Below are 23002 nucleotides of genomic sequence, written 5' to 3' on the forward strand. Positions count from 1 at the left end.
GCACAAGACTTTTACATGAGCTCTTGTGCTATTCATAGCAAATGACTTCAAGTACTCTTGGGGAGGGGAGTGTCTGAACACAGTGCCCTTCAATTTGGAAACTGTGCAATATTTTAAATACATTATGCTATTGTGGTCCCAAGAATATTTGTCATAGAGCCAATATGGCTATAAGTTGAATTCCTGAGCTAATGTGACATAAAAGTCTTCCAGTATTAGCAGTTTTCCATCTTGTTCAAATAAATTGTATTACCATACATGCCCTTTAAAATGACAGAAAAGCTGTAAGTGTGTCTGTATATCCTGTTTGAGATTAACAAAACCAAATGATCAATGTCTTATCACTTAAAGAATGAATTCTCAAGGAGTAACATCAGCAAAGATGATAAACTAGGATACTATCTCCTCCATAGAGAAAAGGAAGTAAATACTACATGCCAATTAAAATAGTTAAGGGAGCATAGCACAGTACAGCAAAGAGTAGCAAAAATCCTGTGGAGAACAGAAAGAAGGATGTTTGCACCAAAAAAAAAAAAAAAAAGTGTAGGAAACACCTTTCCTGTGTTGCCCAACTCTCAGTCAAGATCTGTGAGACAAAGAAAACAGAAGGATCCCTCATCTCCTCCTCACTTCTACAAATACCTACAGGCTTCAACAGTACTGAGACCAGTGCATGGCCAACTGAATGCAAAGTTGCTTTAACATACATTTATCACTATATGATATACCAAACAAACAGAATGAAGGACAAAAACTGTATGATTATCTTAGTAGATGCAGAGAAAGTGTTTGATGAATTGTCAGTGTCATTTCTTGATAAAAGGACTCAAGAATATGTATACTGAAAGAAATTTCCTTAACATGATTAGGGTCATATATGCCAAGCTCACAGATAACATCATAACCAATGAGGGAAACCTCAAATTTTTTCTTCTAAGATCAGGTACAAAGCATCTATTCAACATAATGCTATAAACACTAGCAAGAGCAATTAGACAAGAAAAAATTAAAATATAAATAAATAAAAGGCAATCAAATCAGAAAGAAAAAAGAAAAATTATTCTTATTTGCAGATGGCATGACTGTGTAGAAAACACACTAAAGATTCCATTAAATAAATAACTGTTAGGACTAATAAGCAAATTCATTAATAGCACAGGATTCAAAATCAACATAACAAAAATCATTTGTATTTCTTTATGATACTAAAAACCTATCCAAAGAAGAAACGAAGAATAAAATCCCATTTTTGAAAGCATCAAAAAGAATAAAATACTTAGTAATAAATTTAACCAAGGAGGTAAAAGATCTGGTCAGTGAAAACTCTAACACACTGATAAAAGAAACTGAAGACAACACAAATAAATAGGAACCTATCCTGTGTTGGAGTAGAAGAATTAATCCTGTTAAAATGTCCATACAACTCAATGTGATCTACAGATTCAATGTAATCCCTACCAAAATTTCAATGACATTCATCACATAAATAGGAAAAAAAAAAAGTTCTAAACTTTATATAGAGCCACAAGCAACCCCAAAGAGCCAAAACAATTTTAAGGAAATTTGAGACATTGTACTTCTTGATTTTCAATTATGCTACAAAGCTATTGTAATCAATAATATGGTGCTAGCATAAGAACAGATACATAGACCAAGGGCACAAATACAAAGTCCAGAAATAAACTAAAGCTATATAGGCAACAAATTTTCAACAAGAGAACCAACAGGTGATCCAGTGGGAGATACCATCTCTTGAATAATTTATGCTGGGAAAAGGGAATGTCCACATACATAAGAATGAAATCAGGCTCTTATGTCACACACTAAAATGTCAACTTTTAGTGAATTAAAGACCAAAACATCAAGCCTGAAACTAGAGAATTTCTATAAGGTTGACACCCAATTCATGTCTTCATACATGTACTTTGGATAATGATGTTCATCACATTCCACCATCCTTGCTAATTTCCTCCCTCCCTTCCCTCCCACCCCTTTCCTATCTATAATTCACCTATTCCTCAACCTACTTTATATACAAACAGAGATATGAAAAATTATGGTATATATGTGTAATAAGAATTGTAATGCAAAAAAAGTACATATGTAAAGACATGAATTGGTGTGAACACACTTTATATATAAAGATATGAAAAATTGTGCTCTATATGTATAATAAGAATTGTAATGCATTCCACTGTCATGTATTTAAAAAACAAAAATCAATTAAATTTTTAAAAAAGAGAACTTTTAGAAGAAAACACAAGGGAGAAAAAATCCTTGACACTGTTTTTAGCAGTGTTGATTCTGTATATTACAAAAGCTCAGACAAAATAATGCAAAAAAACTGTATTATAGCAAACTAAAAAGCTTCTGAATAGCAAAGAAACAATGAGAAAAACGAAAAGACAGCCTACAAAATGAGAGAAAACATTTGCAAACCATATATCCAATATTGGTTGAAGGAAACCATTCAACTCAATAGCAAAATAACAAATGGTCAAATTTTAAAATGGACAAAGAAACTGAACAGACATTTCCCCCAAAGAAAGCATACACATGGCCAACGGTAAACAAAAAGATGCTCACAATCACTAATCATTAGGGAAATGCAAATCAAAACCATAGCATGACATCATGTCTTACCTGTTAATATGGCTGTTCTCAAAAAGAGAAGAGATAAATAGTGTTTTCAAGGATGTTGAGAAAAGTAAATCCTTGTACACTGTTGGTGGGAATGTGAATGGGTACAACCATTATGAAAAATAGCAGAGAGGTTCCTCAAAAAAAGTAAAATAGAACTACCATATCACCCAGTGATTTCTCTTCTGAATAGATAACTGCCCTCCAATATTCATTAATCTTTCTCCACAGCAGCCAAAATATGGAACCACCCAGTGTTGATGGAGGAATGAATAAATGTCAATGTCTACGTAAAATGGAATTTTAGCTTTAACAAAGATAGAGATTCTGTCATTGGCTACAATATAGATGAAATTGGAGGATGTTATTATAATAAGTGAAATAGGCCAGGCACAGAAAGACAAATACTGCATGATCTCACTTATAAGTAGGGTCTTTTTGTTTAAAAAAAAAAATGAATACATAAAAACAGAGAGTAGAAGGGTGGTGGTTACCAGGGGCCTGAGAGGGAGAGAAAGAGAATGCTGGGGAGGGGGACATTAGATAATATGGAGATGTTAGTCAAAGGAACAAAGCTGTGGTTATGTAGGATGAATAAGTCTAGACATCTATCCAGCACACATCATGTGGACTACTGTTCATATTGTACTGAATCCTGGAAATTTAGATGCTTTTAGCACAAAGTTTTTTTTTTAAATGGGTAAATATGTGACATTATGGATATATTAATTGGCTTCACTGCTGTAACCATTTCATTATGTATACCAAAACATTATGTGGTACACATCAATTACATGTAATATAAAATAAAAACATGTTACAAAAAAGAATAAAATCTCACATTCTCTTTCCTACACAATTGTTCTTTTACCCATTTACACTAACATAAGACAATGCTCTGAGAAAATATATTCTCTGGAGACTCATATTAGCTCTTTTTCAAAAGGCCGAGTAAAACCAATTTCTTGGGCAGAACTGCTTCCTCTTATAGAAAGTTCAATCTTATTTTAATTTTTAAAGAGTAATCCTACTGGGCACTAGACTATTGAATCACCATTGTGTGTGCGAATTTCATGCCTTTAAAGTTGCACACCAGAGAGCCTTCTGGACTGAAGTTTGTTTATTTGCAGCACAAGTCCAGCCAAGATGGCAGTTACAGCTTTCTAATGGCCCTCCAGGTATTGCTTCTCCTCTCCCAAGTGCAGGATCTCTACAGGGAAGGAAAAGAGCTAACTCTTTGGGCTTTGTCCTGACTCTGTGAACTCTACATCCCATTTGGAAAGCAAAGCTATGAATTCCAATCCCTGGATGCCCACTCAAGAGCTTTTGAAACGTAACTTTGTTTCTGGGATTGAGGCTTTGCTGTCTTCTATGATGGAGGTGATGGATAATGCTGACCTACAGAAATTAATTAGTATAATTCACTTGAAGGCTTATTGCTAACATCATTATAATTCATCCCCATAGGAGTCATTTGATTATTGCCTTTCTTGCCAATACAAATTAAAATAGCTAGTTACCAGTTGCAGATCATTAACCCATTTCAGTCTTTGGCCATCCTACAGGATTTCAGTATGGAGAATATCAGGACCCTGTCTCCTACAACCCATCCTTTCTTGCTGTATAAAAATGATTTTCTTCATGTCCTTGAGCCCAATACAAAGAATACACAGATCACAGAGAAGGACTAGCCATGTTTCTGACAACTGTTCAGAGGTATGGAATATTTAGGTGATATTTCCTTCATTATCTCTCTGTGCATGTTAGGAGAAAGGTCCAGAATCGGGCAAGGAGAAGGAGACAGCTCCAAATCTGAAATACTCTCAATGCCACTGCAGGTGGGTTACATGTGGCACAGCATGCCTGAGCAGGTAGTTGACAAACAAAATCATATTCATTAATTAGTGACTTAATTATTGTAACTTCTAAACATACCACTGTCCAAAGGGAACAGTTGGTTACCCACTCTGGAACTCATTCATACTTCATGTATTATTGAACTATTGTCAATGTCTTGTCATTTTTTCAAAAGTACGTCACAGTCACAATGTATGAAACTATGTTTTTAGAGGCTCAATGTTATTTGTAAAATCTGAAAGATCTCTGTGCCTATCGTAAATAAGGTGTCAGAAGTGTGTTATACTGAATTAAACTGGATTTGTCCATTCTATAATTGTGTAGTTAGTAAAAGAGAAAGGCTAAATTAAAATAGAGTGTAAGTTAGGGAAAGAACATACAGCAGAAGAATAAACCATTAAAGATCAGTTACTTCTTAATTTGTGTTTATTATTCCTGATTCTAAGGAAGTCATGTTAAGTTATTGTTACATTGGTTCTTTCATCCTGATGTTTCTGGAGAACTAGTCTAGCTGTAATCTATCCTCCCAATAAACTTCACCAAATTCCTTTACTTTGCTGTCCTTTAAAAAGATTCTCTAACTACATTTTCACTCCCTCTGAAGTATGTATGCACATCTGGACTTTCAGGAGGAGAAGTTTACCTGTGAAGTTCATTTCTCCTATAAGAAATCTAGTAGGGTCACTCTCAGTGTGTCTTGAGTTTGTGTACAGTATTCAAGTGTCAATAACATTAAGTCCAAAGGAATCCAAGATGAGTTGGGGGCAAATCACATTCAAGTCTGTTTCTGGGAAAACTAAACTATTCTTTACTTCCATAAATATTTATATGTTTATTACCCTCAGAATCTAATAACTATAGACTCAGAGAGAATGACTTCATAGGGGAAAAAAATCAAAGACTGTTCTGGCAGAAATTACAGTAGATTGAGACATGTGAGGACTACTCTTAAAATAGCTGTTAGTTAGCTGGGCACGGAGGCACATGCCTGTGATCCCAGCAGCTTGGGAGGCTAAGATAGGAGGAACGTGAGTTCAAAGCCAGCCTTAGCAACAACGAGCCACTAAGCAACTCAGTGAGACTCTGTCTCTAAATAAAATACGAAATAGGGCTGGGGATGTGACTCAGTATTGAGTGCCCCTGAGTTCAATCCCTAGTACAAAAAAAAAAAAAACCTGTTAGTTCCCAATATTAATTTTTTTTTTAAAAAAAAGGTATACATATTAGGTCCGTATTTCCCCAAATCATTACTTTCTAGGTCTAAAATACTTTACTAAGAAGATGTGTGTGTTGCAAAAACCACTAGCTTTGGCACCTGCAAACTCACATTCCAGTCCTGACTCTAATATTAAGAAGGTCTGTGGCCAAACGTACCCTAGCTGACTGGAAATTCGTTTTTACAAATAAAAGGCAGATGAATTACAGCCTGAGGCATTTGGTTACCCAGGAAATTTACATGTTACAATGCTCATTCCCTTTTTAAAATAAAATGAAAGTGAGCCCTAAAACTCCTAGTATAGCAAAAACCAGTTCCATGTTATTGGTTTTGCTCTCCACCGTGGAAACCCTTTAACTCCACAACCATATCTGAATCCCAAGGCTATTTGTGGTGGGTTTCTGTTCTATGGGACCGTTTGATTCTTATATGTTCAGTATTTTTTTGTCAATCCTTACAGAGTGAGGCAGGAGCAACGGTGGGAAAAAGCACAGGCTCTGGGCTTATGCAGTTGTGGGTTCAAATCCCAAGTCTGCCACTTACAAACTGGGTGCTGGGTGTTGTTGGGCAACAGCTTCATCTCCTTGACCGTCATTTTTCTCATCTATCAATGAGTATAGCATTTGTACTCACTTCATAAATTATGTGCTCAAGATCTAGGGATAGATCAGTGGCAGAGTTCTTGCCTAGTACATAAAGGCTTTGGTTTAATCCCCAGCACAAAAAAGAAAAAAAAGTGTGTGTGAGGAGTGTTAAGGCACATTTATACAACTTAGCTATATGGTGTATAACAAAGATAACTGTTATTTAAAAGCAAAGCAAAATTTATGAGAAGAGTTCATAACTAAAGAGCAAATGTTACCTTAGTTTCATGTAAGACATGAAAAGAACTTTCTGATTGTGTGATGAATTCTACTTTCCAGGGTCAAACTAAAGCTGACTGATAGTTCTGTGAATGAATTGAAATGATAATTTCTAGAAAACTGAATTTTTCGCTTAGTACAGGCAAAGCTATTTTTAGGCAACTTAACTAAAAGTCTAAAGATAAGAAATATGTTTCCTCCCATCTGGTTTGCTTTACTAGGGGAATGGTTACATGTATCACAGATGCTAGGTTCTGAGTTCGGATTTCACAGAAGCCTAGTTCATTGTGTTATTCCAGTTTCAGACAAGGGGGACTTCAATAGCTGTGTGTCTGTAACTCACTTTGCATCTTATTTAGACAAAGATGAAGACAAATTAAAATTTCACATAAAAGTGGATATAAAATAACTAGAGAGGAAATAGAATTAGACGGGGAGGTCATGCAGCATTGGAGGTTAAAAGATCATGAGCTTTGCATTAGCAAACCCTTCATGAATGACCTTGGAATTTTCTGGATTCCAAATTCCTCATCTATAAAACACAGTAATAAAGAATATCTTCCTCATAGAGTTGTTGTATGGATTAAATGAGACGATACGTGAAACAATGGGTCTGAAGCTTTACCTGAAGTTTTTGGAATTAGGGTTCCTATAGTTGTCCTCAGACTGAATGCTTTTACTAAAAAGGAAATCAGTCATTAGTAAGTCCCAGTGGATACTAAGAACTCTAATTGTGTTCATTATCCATTGTTGCAGACAGTTTCCTTCAAAATTCAGTGGCTTAAATAATGATCATTTATTAGCTCAAGAGTTTCTGTGGGTCATGAATTTGAGAATGGTCTAGCTTGAAATTTTTCACATCTGCCAAAGCTGCATTCATGTTAAGCCCTGACTGGAGCTAAAGAATCTGCATGCAAATGACTTACACAGACTGGGAAGTTGGTGTTGGTGACTGGTAGCAGGCCACAGAGCCTTGACACATAGCTGTCCCTATTGGATGCTTGGGTGGTAGCTTCCCTCAGAGCAATTGCCCCAAGAGAAAGCACAAAATAAATGATGGTTTGTGACCTATCTTTACAAGTCATACACCATCACTTCCATCATGTCTGTTGGTCATGAAGAACAACAGGTACTATACAAGGCTACTGTGGGGCCAGGAACAGTGGTACAGCCCTCTAATCCCAGCTACTCTCAAGTCTAAGGCAGCAGAATCATAAATCCAAAGCCAGCCTGGGCAATTTACCAAGACCGTGTCTTAAAGAATTCAAATGGCTGGGGATGTAGCTCAGTGATAGAGCATCTGCCTACTATGTGGAAAACCCTGGGTTTAATCCCCAGCACTGAAAAAAAAGAGACCCAGGGAGGGAACTACTCAAAAGCATTAGTACCAGGAGGCAAGATCACTAGGACCACCTAAGATGCTGGCTACCACACTGCTACCTTCTTTTTCTTTTTTTTTTAATGTATATATAGTTGAAGATGGACACAATACCTATATTTTATTTTTCTTTATGTAGTGCTGAGGATCAAACCCAGGGCTTCAAACCTGTGAGATAAGCACTCTACCACCAAGTACTGCTACCTTCTTGTAGTTGAACCCCAAACCTTCTTTTTGAGGCGTTTTCAGCATCTTCTTAGAAAAAGATGACCAAAAAAAAAAAAAAAAGAAAAAGAAAAAAAAGCTAGAGATATCATAATACCATACCTCAAAATATGCTATAAATCTATAGTAACCAAAAAAGCATGACACTGGCATAAGAATAGACAGACTAAAGAAGCAAAATAGAGAATCCAGAAATAAATCTGTACATCTATAAGCAACTATACAAAGTCACCAAAAACAAACATTAGGTAAAGAACAATGTCTTTAATAAATAGGAAACTCAAATCAAAAACCACAATGAGGTACCATCTGACTATATTTTAGAATAGTTATTATCAACAACGACAAAATAAAATGCTAGGAGGGATGTGGAGAGAGTAAATAAGAATGTGAATTAGTTCAGTCATTATGGGAAACTATATAAAAGGTCCCTCAAAACTAAAAGTGGATGTACCATATCCTCCAGATATGCCACTCCAGGGTTTTTATACAAAGGGAAATGAAATTGTCATATCAAAGACATACCTTCAGTCCCATATTTATTGTAGCACCAACCACAATAGCTGAGATATGAAATCAGCCTAGGTGCCCATCAACAGATAAATGGATAGGTAAAGTGTTTGTGTGTGTGTGTGTGTGTGTGTGTGTGTGTGTGTGTGTATACACATACATACATACATACATACAGTGGAGTCTTATTTAGTCATAATGAAGAATGATATCCTGTCATTTGCAAAAAAAAAAAAAAATGGATGGAACTGGAAGACACTGTGTTAAGTGAAATAAGCCAGACATAGAAAGGCAAGTACTTCATGATCTCTCTCATATGCAGAAGTTTAAAAAATCCACCTGATTAGTAGAGATTGAGGTGGGTTGGGGTGGGGGTTGGGGTGAGAAAAGTGTGGTTAGATTTGATCAGTGCACACTGTATGCATATATGGAAATATCACTCCAAACTCCATAGATATGTGCAATTAAAATATATTAATAAAAAAAGATGAAGAGTAGAATATGCAATAAATGTTGCAAAATATATAGCTAAAAATAAATAAAGCATGACTAGTATTGTTTATTGGGCTTTCTAAAAGATGAAATGAGAATACATAAATGCAGTTTTATCATATTTTCAAAGAATGCTATTCTTGAGAATAAACATGAGAGTAGTGACTTCATTGTTCATGTATCTCCAGAAAAATGCTTAGCACACAGTAGGCCTGTATAACATTTGTGGTGATTTATTTTGAAATATTTTAGTGTGCGTGGTATGATGTGATGTATGTGGAAATAAATGAATACTCAACAGGATCAAAGCCTGTTCCTGCTGCTTTCCTATCATCAGAATGTTAGCAATATGTTGGTATTGATGTGATTTGTGAGTTTTAAGACATGAAATGGTTTGGGAATGACATGAAAAAACTTGTGAGTCTTAAGTGAACATGAGATTATCAACTACCTTCATCATTGCTGGATTTAGAGACCCAAGTCCCCTTCTTCCACACATTTCCATAACATAGAGACATCTGTCAGAAGATAAGGCTGCAAACATGCTGGAAGATATGGATTCCTGGAAATGAGCCTTTTGCATGTGAGAAGCCAGCTATGTACCTAGGGGAGAGGGAAAGGAGAGAGAGAGAGAGAACTCTTCAGAGTGAAGAGCAGAGATACTGGCTGATAAATGTCTATATGATTGGTGGACTCTGCTCAGAGACACTCCTTCATTGCAATAGGCATCCTGATGACACAAGACTGGAGGATGGGGATGTGCAAGCCTCGTTGGCCTTCAGCTTCAAAGCTAAGAATAGACCTAGGGATAATCTAACATTCACCACTATTTATGTACATCAACCAAATCAAAATAAATTCAGCTCCAAGGGTAACAGCACTCAGTTGAGATACCTGGGGCGGGGGTAAGGGATGAATCAATGACTGTTCTTCTTCAATCTTCCAGGGTAAATTACTGTGTGGATTTGACACCTCTTTAACTATGTTATCCACTTGAAACCAGGCCCAAGCATTTTTTTTTTTTTTTTAAGAAAAAGCACATTGACCTCCTTTCCTTCTGTGTCTTCATTATTGCTCTGTTCTTTCTTCTGTAAAATAAAACTCGGTCACTTTGGTTGGCAGTTCTCCTAATCAAACCTCTGCTGGAATGAGGTCTCAGCTTTGGTCGACTGTGAATAACTGTCAGTTCTCTCTTTAGCAGTCTTGTCATGTCTGGGGGAAAAAATCTTTATGTCAAGAGGCAATAGCTTTCTGCTCTACCCTAACCTGTCTCAAAAGCCACAGCAAGTCACTCCCATGAGTTTTGCCAAATTTACCTGTGTCATTGATCAAGTGATACTAGAGAAGGTTCCTGGGCAGTGGGGGCAGGTGCTTCACATGGGGATGGAGATTATATGGAATAGTATGTCTCCTTCTGATTTTTTTTCCATGTACCAAATAAGAAATTGTGCTTTCCCCACAATACAAACTGGTTTTAATAGAATCTATATTTTTTTGTAAGTTCCCCGACCCCTGTGATGTGGTAGTTCCTTATAAAAGAACTGTGTGAGCAAAGAAGAAACCACATGAGCAGTTTCACAATTAGGGATGCACCTGTGATCACAGATGTATCCACAGCTCATGGCCTTTGTGAAGCACCAAGGTGGCTTCACCTGGTTCCACAGGTGGTAGCTCCTAGCTAGAAGTCACCTGGTTCTTCCAACAACAGAACAGATTCCAAATGTCTTATCAACCATTTAAACATTGTCACTCAGTCCCATGGGCAAAATCTTGCTCATTCTCCAGTTTTGCAATGACTGACTTCTACAGAAAAACACTTGTCATCAAGGGTCAACTTTGCTCAGAAACAACATCACAAGCCCTGAACCCATTACTGAATAAACAAAGTCTATATCTGCAGGTTTCCATGAAAAAGACCTTTTCTGGAGAGACAATAGTTTGGAGGTCCTTCCAGAATTTGGAGATAGCAGATGTTATTTACTAAGTTCACCTTTTGACCACTATCTACACTTACACAGCAAGGATTATAATGACAATGAAGCAAAATATTTTATGAACAATCTGTGTTATACATTGTGCTGTTTCTTAGAACCAAGTTGGACCATCTATGAAGACTTAATTGTCAAAACTACTACAATATGCTGATCCAAAAATGTATGTTATATGGCCAAACATCTAATTTCTTCCTGAATATAGGTAATACATTAAGAAGGAATAAAATATTATACTTGCTTCCAAAAGTATTTATAAAAAGAAATCAGATTGAGTAATATTACTCAATAATCTCTTTATTCAACCAAATTATTTGTTTCTTTTAATATAATTTCTTTATAGAAGCTTTTAAATTAATATCTAAAATAGTGTCAGCCATTCCCCCCCCCCCCATGTCACTAATTCTCATGTTTAAGAAGGTTCAGATCGGGGCTGGGGATGTGGCTCAAGCGGTAGCACGCTCGCCTGGCATGCGTGCGGCCCGGGTTCGGTCCTCAGCACCATATACAAACAAAGAGGTTGTGTCCGCCAAAAACTAAAAAATAAATATTAAAAATTCTCTCTGTCTGTCTCTCTCTCTCACCTCTCTCTTTAAAATATATTTCAAAAAAAAAAGAAGGTTCAGATTTATTTATGATTCAACCTCAAGAAAAGTTTCTTTAAAATCTTGACTAAAGTTATAAATTGGTTTAAATAGATGTAAAATCTTAACATTGAATTCTCCTTCTCTTTAGAGAGCTTTTAAAGTTCCTGTTTTGGTTTGGATATGAGGTTTCCCCTAAAAGGTCATATGTGAGACAATGCAGGAATGTTCAGAGATGAAATGATCAGCTTATGAGAACCTTAACCTAATCAATGGATTGATCCACTTGATGGATTAATAATATGAATGGATTAATGGGTGGTAACTGTGAGCAAGTAAGGTGTGATTCGTAGAAATAGGTCGCTGGGGATGTGCCCTTGGAAACTATGTTATCCCTAGCTCCTTGCACTAAAGCTTTCTCTACCTCCTGACTGTCATGAACTGAGTAGCTTTCCTTACTGTGCCCTTTCAACACCATGTTTTCTACCTCAGCTTGGGTCCACAGCCATGAAGTGGATCATTGACTGAACCTCTGAAACCATAAGCCAAAAACAACTTTTCAAGCTTGTTCTGATCAGATGTTTTGGTCACTGTGACAAATAATTGATTAACACTGTTCCTGAAACTTGTTATATTTTAAGATGTATGTAACAGTGATCTATCTTAAGATCTTTTGATTATCAGAAATAGCCCTAATAGGGAATGGATATATATCATTAGTGACACTTTTCTAAACATCAGTTCCTTTTGCAGACTGAACAAATGTCCAAGTAATTAATTCTTTCTTTTTCACCCTTTTCACCAGTAATTGTTTATACACAAAGCCTTTTTTTAATCAGTAACTAAGATCAATGAACTAAGTGGGCACATGGCCCAATTTTTTTTTAAACACACTGAGTTCAGCATTATTCTGAGCATGCTAAATATATATATATATATATATATATATATACTTATTTAATCCTCTCAACAACCTTATAAATAGGTATCATTATCTCATTATCTCCATTTTACTGATCATAGTCATGGAGCACAGGGTGGTTAAGCAATTTGCTATCGAGGTGCCACAGCTAAGATGACATGAAGACATGGGATAAATCTAGGTTATCTGGCACCTAACCTCCCTTTCCATGCTGAATTCCTTCAATGTGGTCAGATAGATCCAGCAATGCAGTAATTATTCAAAGTGTTATATTTGAAGGTGACTTTGGGATATCAGTCAACAGTAGAGTGAGTAAATAAACATCTTTATTACTCATTTACTATACAATAAAATGTTACACAGTGACAAATAAGAACTATTGGTTTACACAGAAACATGAATGAGTCTTACAAACATAATGTTGAGTAAAAGAAGTCAAACCCAAAGGAGTACATACTACAAGAATTTATTTACATCAGGGTTTCTCAACTTCAGCTCTATTAACATTTTGAGCCAGAAAACTCTTTGACATGGGGAATTCTCCTGTGCACTGGAAGACATAGAGTAGCGTCCCCAGTTCCACCTACCAGACACCAAGAGGATTTCCACCCCACTCCCATTGTGACAACCAAAGATGCTTCCAAATATTACCCAATGTCCCCTGGGGGATAAAAACTGCCTTAGTGGTGAAAACCACTAATTTACATGAAGATAAAACACAGGCAAAGTGGGTCTATGGTGTTAGAAGCTAGAGTGGTGACCAGAGAGCCTTCCCTTCAGAAAATGTTCTAGATCTGAATTTCAGTAATGATTATATTTAAAATCCATCAAACTGAACTGCTAAGATATGTAAATATTATTGTATATAAGTGATAAAACATCTTTTTCAAAAACTGTTGAATTAGGAGTGGGAGAATAAAACAATTTCTTTGGGAACTCAGAAGAAGAAAAATTCCCATGAAGGATGAAGGATCTGTGAAGGCTTCTGGGAAGGTGGTTCTGAGCAGGAAGGATTCAAATAGCAGAATCAGTGGAAGAGGACTAGGCATTCTGGTCACAGGAGGCAGCAAGAGCAAAAGGAAGAGAAGCAAGATCATTCTTTATTAAGAATATTTTCCTAGATGCTATTTTCTCATAAATAAAACCAACAGCAACTCAAATTGCACACCAGGTGGGTGAATATACCTCTATATTGTAGTATCTAGGTCAAAGCCATGTTCATGAGGGGATGTAATCATCACCATTTGGTAATGGTGAAAATGAAACCTTTGAAATTAAATAGAATAAAAAACCATTGGGCCTTTCAGCTCATTACCTCACTATTGCAGAATTCCCCACTGTCGTCTATTCTTGCTATTTGTCCAGCCCCACTGCATCCCAGGTGGATGAGGCTTCCACTACATTTTTCATACAGCTAGTCGAAATAGGAATCAAACTCTCCTGGGAAGTTCCCTACTGTTTTTTCAGACATCGTTTTCTTTTAGGCTACTAATTATGGTTAGTTGCATTATTCGTCATCATCCTTAATTGAGCATGAACAATGGCTCAACACTGCAAAGAAAATGTTAGAGCAGAGTCATTTTATTGAAGCCAAAGGATTTGGAGCTGACTCAAAGAGGAAGAATAATGGGAAATAGAAATTCTACTAAGGAGAGGGTGGCCACTGTTATAGCTGTATGAAGTGCAGAGCTTCCCTACATGGATGAAGAAAGGCCATTTAGTCCTGAGTACAGAAGAGTCAGGAGGCAGACCCGGGCCAGCCACCACCCCTGCTGATGTACTGTACTCCTCACCATTATATTGGGGTTGGGGGTAATGCAGGCTAGAACATGGAGGAAAGTGAAGCATTACTTTATATACTGCTTTGCGTTATTTTATATTCCACATGGAAAACTAAAACCAGAGAAGAAACCAGGGCAAGTTCATCACCCTGTAAGCACCAAGATTTTAAATGATCTCAGCATTCCTTCTCAAGAATAGCTATGTGTTTGCTTTCTTTGAATAAACCATTACAATTGAGATTTATATAAATCTATGTTGTCTGTGTCTTCACTTGTTGAAGTCCTCTGTATCAGTAAGGCTTATTTTTAGCCGCAGGTCATTTTTAATTTAGCTACAGGAAAAGGAGTACTCAAGGAAGAGTGGTTTAAGCAATACAAACACTCATTACCTGACTTACTGGGAAGTCTGCAGGCACTTGTTCTGAGATTGGCTGGCAGTGACACTGTGGACAAGGATTTCATCTCATCCTCCGTTTCTGCTCAGGAATCCTCAGGAAGTTGGTAATGGCTCTATTAAGGTTATAAGCTGATTGTTCCAATTCCAAGCACCACATCTTCAAAAAGAAACAAAGCAAAAAAAAGCAAGGAGGGCTAATATGAACAGCTCCCGTGTACTACCCGCTATTTTATGAGTGAAGAAAAATTTCCCCAGAAACTTTTTTATATCACATTGACTAAGAATGCTCCATTCCTGTTAGTCACACTGGCCAAAAAGGAATGGGATTTTACATAATTGCCTCAAATCAGTCACCCTTCATTCTGGGGCTTGTTGAGATTTACAAAATTGTTATAAAACCAGAGGTGTTTCACTAAGACAAAGGGGGAAACAGCTGATAGATAAGCAAATACCTTGTCCAGCTTCTGATTTTGCATCTACTTTCCTTAAAAAGTCTCCAGTCCACCTGCATCAATGGTATATTCCATTTCATAAACCTTGGTCTCAAATTCAGATTACTAATTCCATTGCAATTTTCAAATCTTATAATAGAATGTTCCTCTAGGTTAGACTCTTTCTATATTCAAGGTAACCCCCAGGACCATCTGGACATTTAACCACTAATTCAACAAATATTAACCAAATCCTTCTATATGTAAGGCACATCTTGGAGTGCTGAAGATACAGCAGTGAATAAAAAAAAAAGAATAATTTCTTTCTTTATGGAATGTATATTAGAATGGGAAAAATTAGACTTTGATCAAAAAACAGTTGCATATCATATTGTGATAACACCATAGAGAAGGGTAAAGAAAGAATAGGAAGTGCAGAAATGGGAATTGCAATTTAAATTGTGTAGATGGAGGAAATCTTGTGGAAAAGATGACACTGGAATTAAGGTGAAAAGTAGTGGGGTGAATATTTGGGTAAAGAGTGGTGAAGGCCAAGGGTGCAGAAGCTCCGAGGTGGGAGTGATTCTGGCATGACATACAGGAAGCTGGGGCAGCAATGGAGTGTGGGATGTAGGTGGCAGTAGCAAGGAATGAAGTCAGAGAGGTAAAGCAGTCAGATCATGTAGAGGCTGCTAGAGGGACTCTGTGTCTTATTTTAAGTGACAGGGGAAGTGGTTTGAAAAGTTTGAGTAAACAGGTGATTTGACTTTACATTTTAAAAGAAGTGCTGAGTGTGTTAGGGGAAACCAACTGTAAGCAGGTCAGAGAGAACACAGGTGTATGAATAGGCCCCTGCAGTAATCCAAAGAAGTGGTGTAGGTCAGGTTGCTGTTAGTGGTGGTGGAACTCTGCTGGTAGATTATGTGTGGTATGCGAGAATAAAAGATGATTTAACTGCAACTCTAGTTTTGAAGCATGAGTAGACAACAGGATGGAATTTTTATTATTGAAGTAGAATGATATCAAGAAACAAGTGGGGTGATGGGAATCTGACATTCAGTTATGCATATATATTAAGCATGAGATGCTTATTAGACATTCAAATGGAGATGTTAAGGACATAGCTGCATGTATGAGCCTGGAGTTCACATACACATGGTATTTACATGTAGTCACCATAAAAGTGTAGCTCATGTATATGGTATTTAAAGTTATGAGGTCCAAAGAGATCATCAAGTGCATGAGATCAAATAGAGTCTAAGTATCCTAAGGACTAAGTCCTAGAACACCCAATGGTGAGAGTCAGCCAGTAAAAGAGATGGAGGAGGAGTCAATGCAACAGAATACTAGCAGAGGGCAGGGTCTTGCTTGTGATTCAAGCAGGAGGGATTGGCAAAGTGTAAACATGCTGTCGAATAGATCAAAATATGAACTGAGAATCAAAAGAGTGTGGCTGAAGAAAGAAATAAAGTGAAGTGATTGCCAGTCTGCCCAGAATAAGCACTCCTAAAATTGTGTTTACATTTTATTGACTATGCTGTAAATCATTCATGATTTCCTATAATTGTCTTTTCTCTTGGTCATTCTAGTGTCCTTATGGACATTTAAACTGCTTTCAGCAATATTTTTATGCTTTACTTTAATAAAATCTGATTTCGAAAATCTAATCAATTAGATATTTTAGGCCTCATCATTGACATTACAAATGGACTCTGGTTTTACAAAATGATGAACCACAAATGACAAGCCCACTGATTTAATTTACAAAAATTTTACTTATCTGTTGCCTTTCAGAATCCATCTACTGCATAAACCGAGGCTTGCTGCCCTTCCTAATAGATGACATTGAATTTCTAATGGGAACTCGGCAATAGCAAATTCATCACGTCCCAAGCATGCCCCTGCAATATTTCATTTTGTCATTAGTTACACTTTTCTAAGCTTTTCGGTGAGGATCACAAAAGCCATGGTGTACCATTTTGCCTGAATGAAGAGCTTAACATTTCCAAAGAAGAAAGAGAATGTCAAATCCCTGTTTAAATTTAATAATATATATACATCAAAAAAATTTGTTCCAATATATACTTTTTCATATTATTTTATCATTATATTTATCCTAAAGCATTCAGTTCATTTCAAATAACTCTGTACATCATTTAACTGAATTAAACTAATATTATTATATCATGATCAAAACCCAACATATGATTATGTATATATTCATATATATTTAACATATATATCTGATAGATAGATAGATAGATAGATAGATAGATAGATATTAAAGAGGCATACTCTGGGAACTATTTGAAATAATCCTCTATTTTATGTTATCCTCTTTTTCAAGTCTGGTCTCTGTGATACAGCTATTTTTCTTCTACAGCTGATATAACATTTATGTGGGGGGAGATTTCTAATTTTACTTTGCTGGTGTATAAATGTGTCATTTCATACAACTAGCTGTTTTTCTTTGTTGTAACTTCTTTCTCTCTGTTTTAGCCTGAGGCTCTCCTCTTTATTTGATCAGTATAGTTTATATCATATTCTAGGCAGCACTTCTTCCCAGGAGAAAAACAGGATTTCAAATTGCTACTCATGATTCCTAAGGCAAACTGAAAGGGCACCGCCTGAATTAATGCTTTCTTTACTATTTTAAGTGCTTATTGGTTTTATTTCCATTAGTTGATGGATATATTTATTTTCTACCTTTTAATATCATTCTTTCCCTATGACTTCTAATTATTTTTTTGCTTGATTATTTACTGTTGGCAATCCAAGTGGTTAGATATAAAAATAATTGATGTGAGCACTGGATGGCAAAATTCGAATTAACTTCTCAATAAATAATTATATGATAGTTGGGGTATGCTGAGTTCAATTTTCCCTTGGTTGGTTTCTGAGATAAATTTTACATTTAAGGAAGAAAAGTTGGATTCTATGTTTTCTATCACTATTCAAAGCTTACAGGGATTACATTTACCTTTAAAAGATAGTATCTCTTTTTAAGAATATTTCTGTATGTAGATGCCTAACAAAACAATATATTAGAGCTAGGGATATAACTCAGTGGTAGAGAGCTTACGAACATGTGCAAGAGCAGTACTGCAAAAAAAATTAAGTATTAAAATATTAAAAAGTGTTAGTATATTTAAAATGTTTCTTATGCCTCTTCATCTCCAAATTTAAGAGAAAACATGTACCATTGCAGAAAATAGTGGAAATATTCAACTGCTTCTAATAGGACATTAGTTTTCCTTATTTGCCAAAAGCAAAAGAAACCATGAAAATAATTTCTCCAACAGAAATTATTTGAAAAAGAAAAAAAAATTATTAACAAATTTGTAAGGAACTCAGAGAGAATGAAGCAACATGTATATCCTTAGAGTAAGATGTGGTCAAGAGCAGAGACAAGAATGGGAGCCAGGATACAGCACCCTCTTCACAGGCAGGACTCAAGATAAAGCCACCAGACTCATGGCAAAACCCATGGTGACTTCAGGCCTCAGGAGGAGATGCATCCACATGAGGCATTTTCTAAACAGTACAAAGTTCTAAGTCCTTTTTCATGTCCACCTTTGGCAATTTATATTGTTAGTAGATATCCTAACAAAGAAAAAAAACACATTCATATTATCTCTTATGTTGTTACCTTTTAGCCACAAATTTACCACTGGAAAAGAGAATGTCCAAGTTTCCCTATGTTTCCATTATGCATGAGATATTATTCCTAGAATGTTGTTTAAACTATTAAAATTCAAACAAGGCCTATTTTTTATAGCTACAGGTTGCCAACAAAGTGTAAATGCACCTCAGTCTTATGTTGAAATGCAGCTCAAAGAGCTTAGGAACTCTCAATCCCATTATAACACATCTTGTAGTATGGATTTGAATATAACTTGTCTCTGTACCATATCCCATCCATCCACAGGTTAGAAGGCCAGCTAGATACCTATTTCAAGAGAACCCATTTAACCCAAGCTTAATTTGGATGATGGATGAATTGGTCTTAACCTTTTCCTCTTTAATATACCATAATTCATAACTACTCTGAGAATGTGACTACATTTATTCTGCCTCGGTTACCTCAAAATGAAGTACATTGGTAGGGAAGTGCTATTGTTTCACTGATTGTAAATTAAAATAATAAAATTAATGTCAAATGTCATTTTAGCATATACTTTATTACCATGGTAACCTACAGGTAACCGAGTTGGTAAAATTGCAAATTACATATTCAGCTATTTAAAGACATCAATGAACTAAAGTCATTTAATCAAGCTTCTCATTGCTGTGCTATGTAATCAAGACGACCCGATTAATGTCAAAGTCAGAAAGCCACAAGCTTCCCTCTCCTTGTCTGGCGTTTCTACTATCAAGTTCAGCCTGCTCATGGCTATGTGCTACATTTTGTAAGCATATTAATAAAGATTTGTTTCCTTGAGGGAATGGGGGCATGTTACAAAAGTAATTTCACTCACAAATGCAAAATGGAGAGGGTCAAATTCTTCATTTATCCTTCAAATGCAAACACCATGAAGAGCCTGAATACATCTCCTTCCAACAGAAGGTCGTTCCTCTTTTATCCTCATCCAACCTCAGCCACTGGCATCAATTCCACACCACTCCATGGACAGTTGGCCCCAGATCAGAACTGATTCCTGCAGTTTGTTCCTTCCAGGTTGAGTACAGAGCACCAGGGGACTCCAGCCTCCTTTACATCAGGTATTATGCAATCTGATGCACCACTGAATTCCTAACAAATCTACAGTTCTCTAGCTGTCTTCACTGGCCACTAAACCAAACTGGATTGTGACTTTCAGTGAACACAGTGAAAGTAAAGTGAATTAACCTATTTGTCCTTTGAGAGTTGAACTGTGGTGAAGCATGGATATGGAGAAGGAGAATTCTGTGTTTGGAATATAGATGCACAAGCCCCAGAATTACTGTTTGCCTGTGAGATTTACAGGAGTGATGCTTATTAATGTGATCTTAATAAGAAACAAATTGACATAAGGCCTCTCTCTTATCCCCAAGTAGCTTCACCAGCAGATGGAGAGAGCTCTTCAGTCACTCCTGAAATACCTTGAAAAGCCACAGGCATTGTTGCCCTGGCAACACGTTCTATGAGAACAAATCTTGACCCAGATGAGAGGGCAAGGCAGGTAACGTGGAATTTACTAATCGGAATGAAGCCTTTCCAGAAGAAGACGGTTCAACTGTGCTTAATTGCTAGACCCCTCATTGCTTACTCCGAGTGACACGTAATTTCTAAATCCCAAGCTGACTTGCCATAGTATTTTTATATGTTCAAACCTCTTCCAACTTCTCTCTACAGGCACAGAGAAAGAACTCGGCTCAGCAAGATTTCCAGTATGGCAGGTAAGCAGAGCTTGTGGCTCTCCAAAGTGCATGAGGAAGTCCGTGGAGCCAGAGTGATGACGAGACCCAGTGGCAGCCGCTCATGACCTGATAATGCCTCCTAGGACCTATAGCACCTCTGAGATCACCAAAGTATGGAGCAGATCCTAAAGCAAGGACCTAGAGACCCTGTGCTCCAATTGCTGCCAGGTCATTTACCCAAATGCTATCTTGGAGAAAGGAAGAAAGAGAACTCTGGGAGGCTGAATTTTACTTGAGTCAAATTAGAAAAGACTGAGTTATCTCAAGACACTTTAAATGTTTGCATCAGATCAGATTGATTTTATTTGACCCAATTGAAATTTGGTTTTTAGTCATGAGATCTCAAGGGGAAGATCAGATCAGTTACAAAAACAAGAGTTCATCTTTTTTTTTTTTTAATATATATAATTTTGTGATTTCACTCTACCTGTTTCTGCTTGCATAGGCCTATCATACACACATAAGCATGCACACACACATAGACACACACATTTGCCTAAAGAAAAATATAGGGAAGTTGCACATCTATAATCCCAAGGATTTGGGAGGCTGAAGCAGGAGGATCACAAGTTTGAGGCCAGCCTCAGCATTTAGTAAGGCCCAAAGCAACTTAGAGAGACCCTCTCTCAAAATAAAATTGAAAAGGACTGGGGATGTAGCTCAGTGGCAAAGTACCCTTGAGTCCAATTCCCAGTAAAAGAAAGAAAGAGAAGTGTGGGGAGCCCCTCGTCACCCCTGGGCCTTGAGTGGTGGGGGTTATCAATCCAGCACACACACAGGAAAGCACAAGGCAAATGGCCTTTACCCTTGCTCGGCAATGGAGTCTGCTTCCAATCTTACCTGGGCATTACCTAATGGGCATGGGCAACCCCCTGAAACCTGATTCCCCTGCATAAGTGGATAGAACATTCCATCGAACCTCCTTTTGTGTGTCCCCACTATAAAAATAAAGAGAATTCTTGATCCTTCCAGCTCTGGAGCTGACCTGACCCATGGGTCTCCAAGCTGTCCTGCTTTAGAAACTTATGTTCATGTGCTGTGTGGTTTCTTTGCCGTTTTCTTAGTTATTGATACAACCAGCTCCTTTGAACCCAGCTCATATTGCCAAGGAATAGAAAAGGGAAAAAGAAAGGAGACTGATTAGAAGAATAATAAAAGATTCTTTCTGTCTTTTCTTCTCATCGCATTTTCTAAATTTGGTATAATAAACCTATTTTAATAGTATGTAATTCATCTGCAAAGAGAACTCTTCAAAAGTATAATTATGAGAGTATACTGCTTGTCAGGAGGCATCCCTTTTGAATCTAAATAAATAACCCATCTCTGCTTGACGCATTCTATAAAGCTTCTACCACAAAAGGTATATCCCCTGGTGTGTTTGGGCCCTGAATTAGTACTTGGCCATAGGTTACCTTGCATATGAAAATGAAGTTTTAAAACCAGTACTAGATCAGTTCACATATGTAACAATTGCATATATCTCTATCTTGTTGAAGATTATTGTTCCCAAAATTATTAAATTCAGTTCAGGTGTAGTCTCCCACTTGGTACTACAAAGCCATGCATCTTCTAGAAATTTTCTTTTCTAAAGTAGTATCTTGGGATAGATGACTGCCTTATGTGCATTCTCCGAAGACTTCACCAGACACAACAGGCCCAAATGCTAGCAGTCCTGATATGGAACCCTAGCATTAGACCCATCTCAGAGCACAAAAGGAAAATCAAAACCACTTTGCTCTGTCTCTGCAACATGGTAGAACCTATGGAGCTACCAGGCTGCCCTACATGCTGTCTAAAAATCTAACCATCTGAGAGATTGAAGGTGCCACATTTCTAATGTCCACAACTACCTGTGCATGGCTAATCAAGGCTATTATAACAAAAGATTTCACCTCAACAGAAAGGGTTAGGCAGAGCATTCAGAAAAATCAGACTTTTTTCTTCTGTACAGTCTGATTCTCACCCATTTTATCAATAGTGCCACAACCCAACAGATTCCGGAAAATATGTATCTAAGACCAAATTTGAGCCAAATGTTATCAATCCCTGAACATACAAACACTCTGAAAGATAACATGCAACACTTCACTCCAAGTAATTAAAGCTTATTGGAAGCTGCCCTGATTCTAGCAGTGGAGAATCCAAAGCTCTTATCTGACAGGTTAATGAGGATTTGAAATGAATAGTATTACTAATGAGAGTCTTTGGAAATTAATCATATCATATTATTATTAACAACTGCAAAAGCTAAACTTCCAGAGATTAGATTACATAGGATAATTTTGAAATGTGAGAAAGCCAATATTAAAGTGACA

Source organism: Callospermophilus lateralis, chromosome 5, assembly GCF_048772815.1.
Source record: "Callospermophilus lateralis isolate mCalLat2 chromosome 5, mCalLat2.hap1, whole genome shotgun sequence".
NCBI lineage: Eukaryota > Metazoa > Chordata > Mammalia > Rodentia > Sciuridae > Callospermophilus > Callospermophilus lateralis.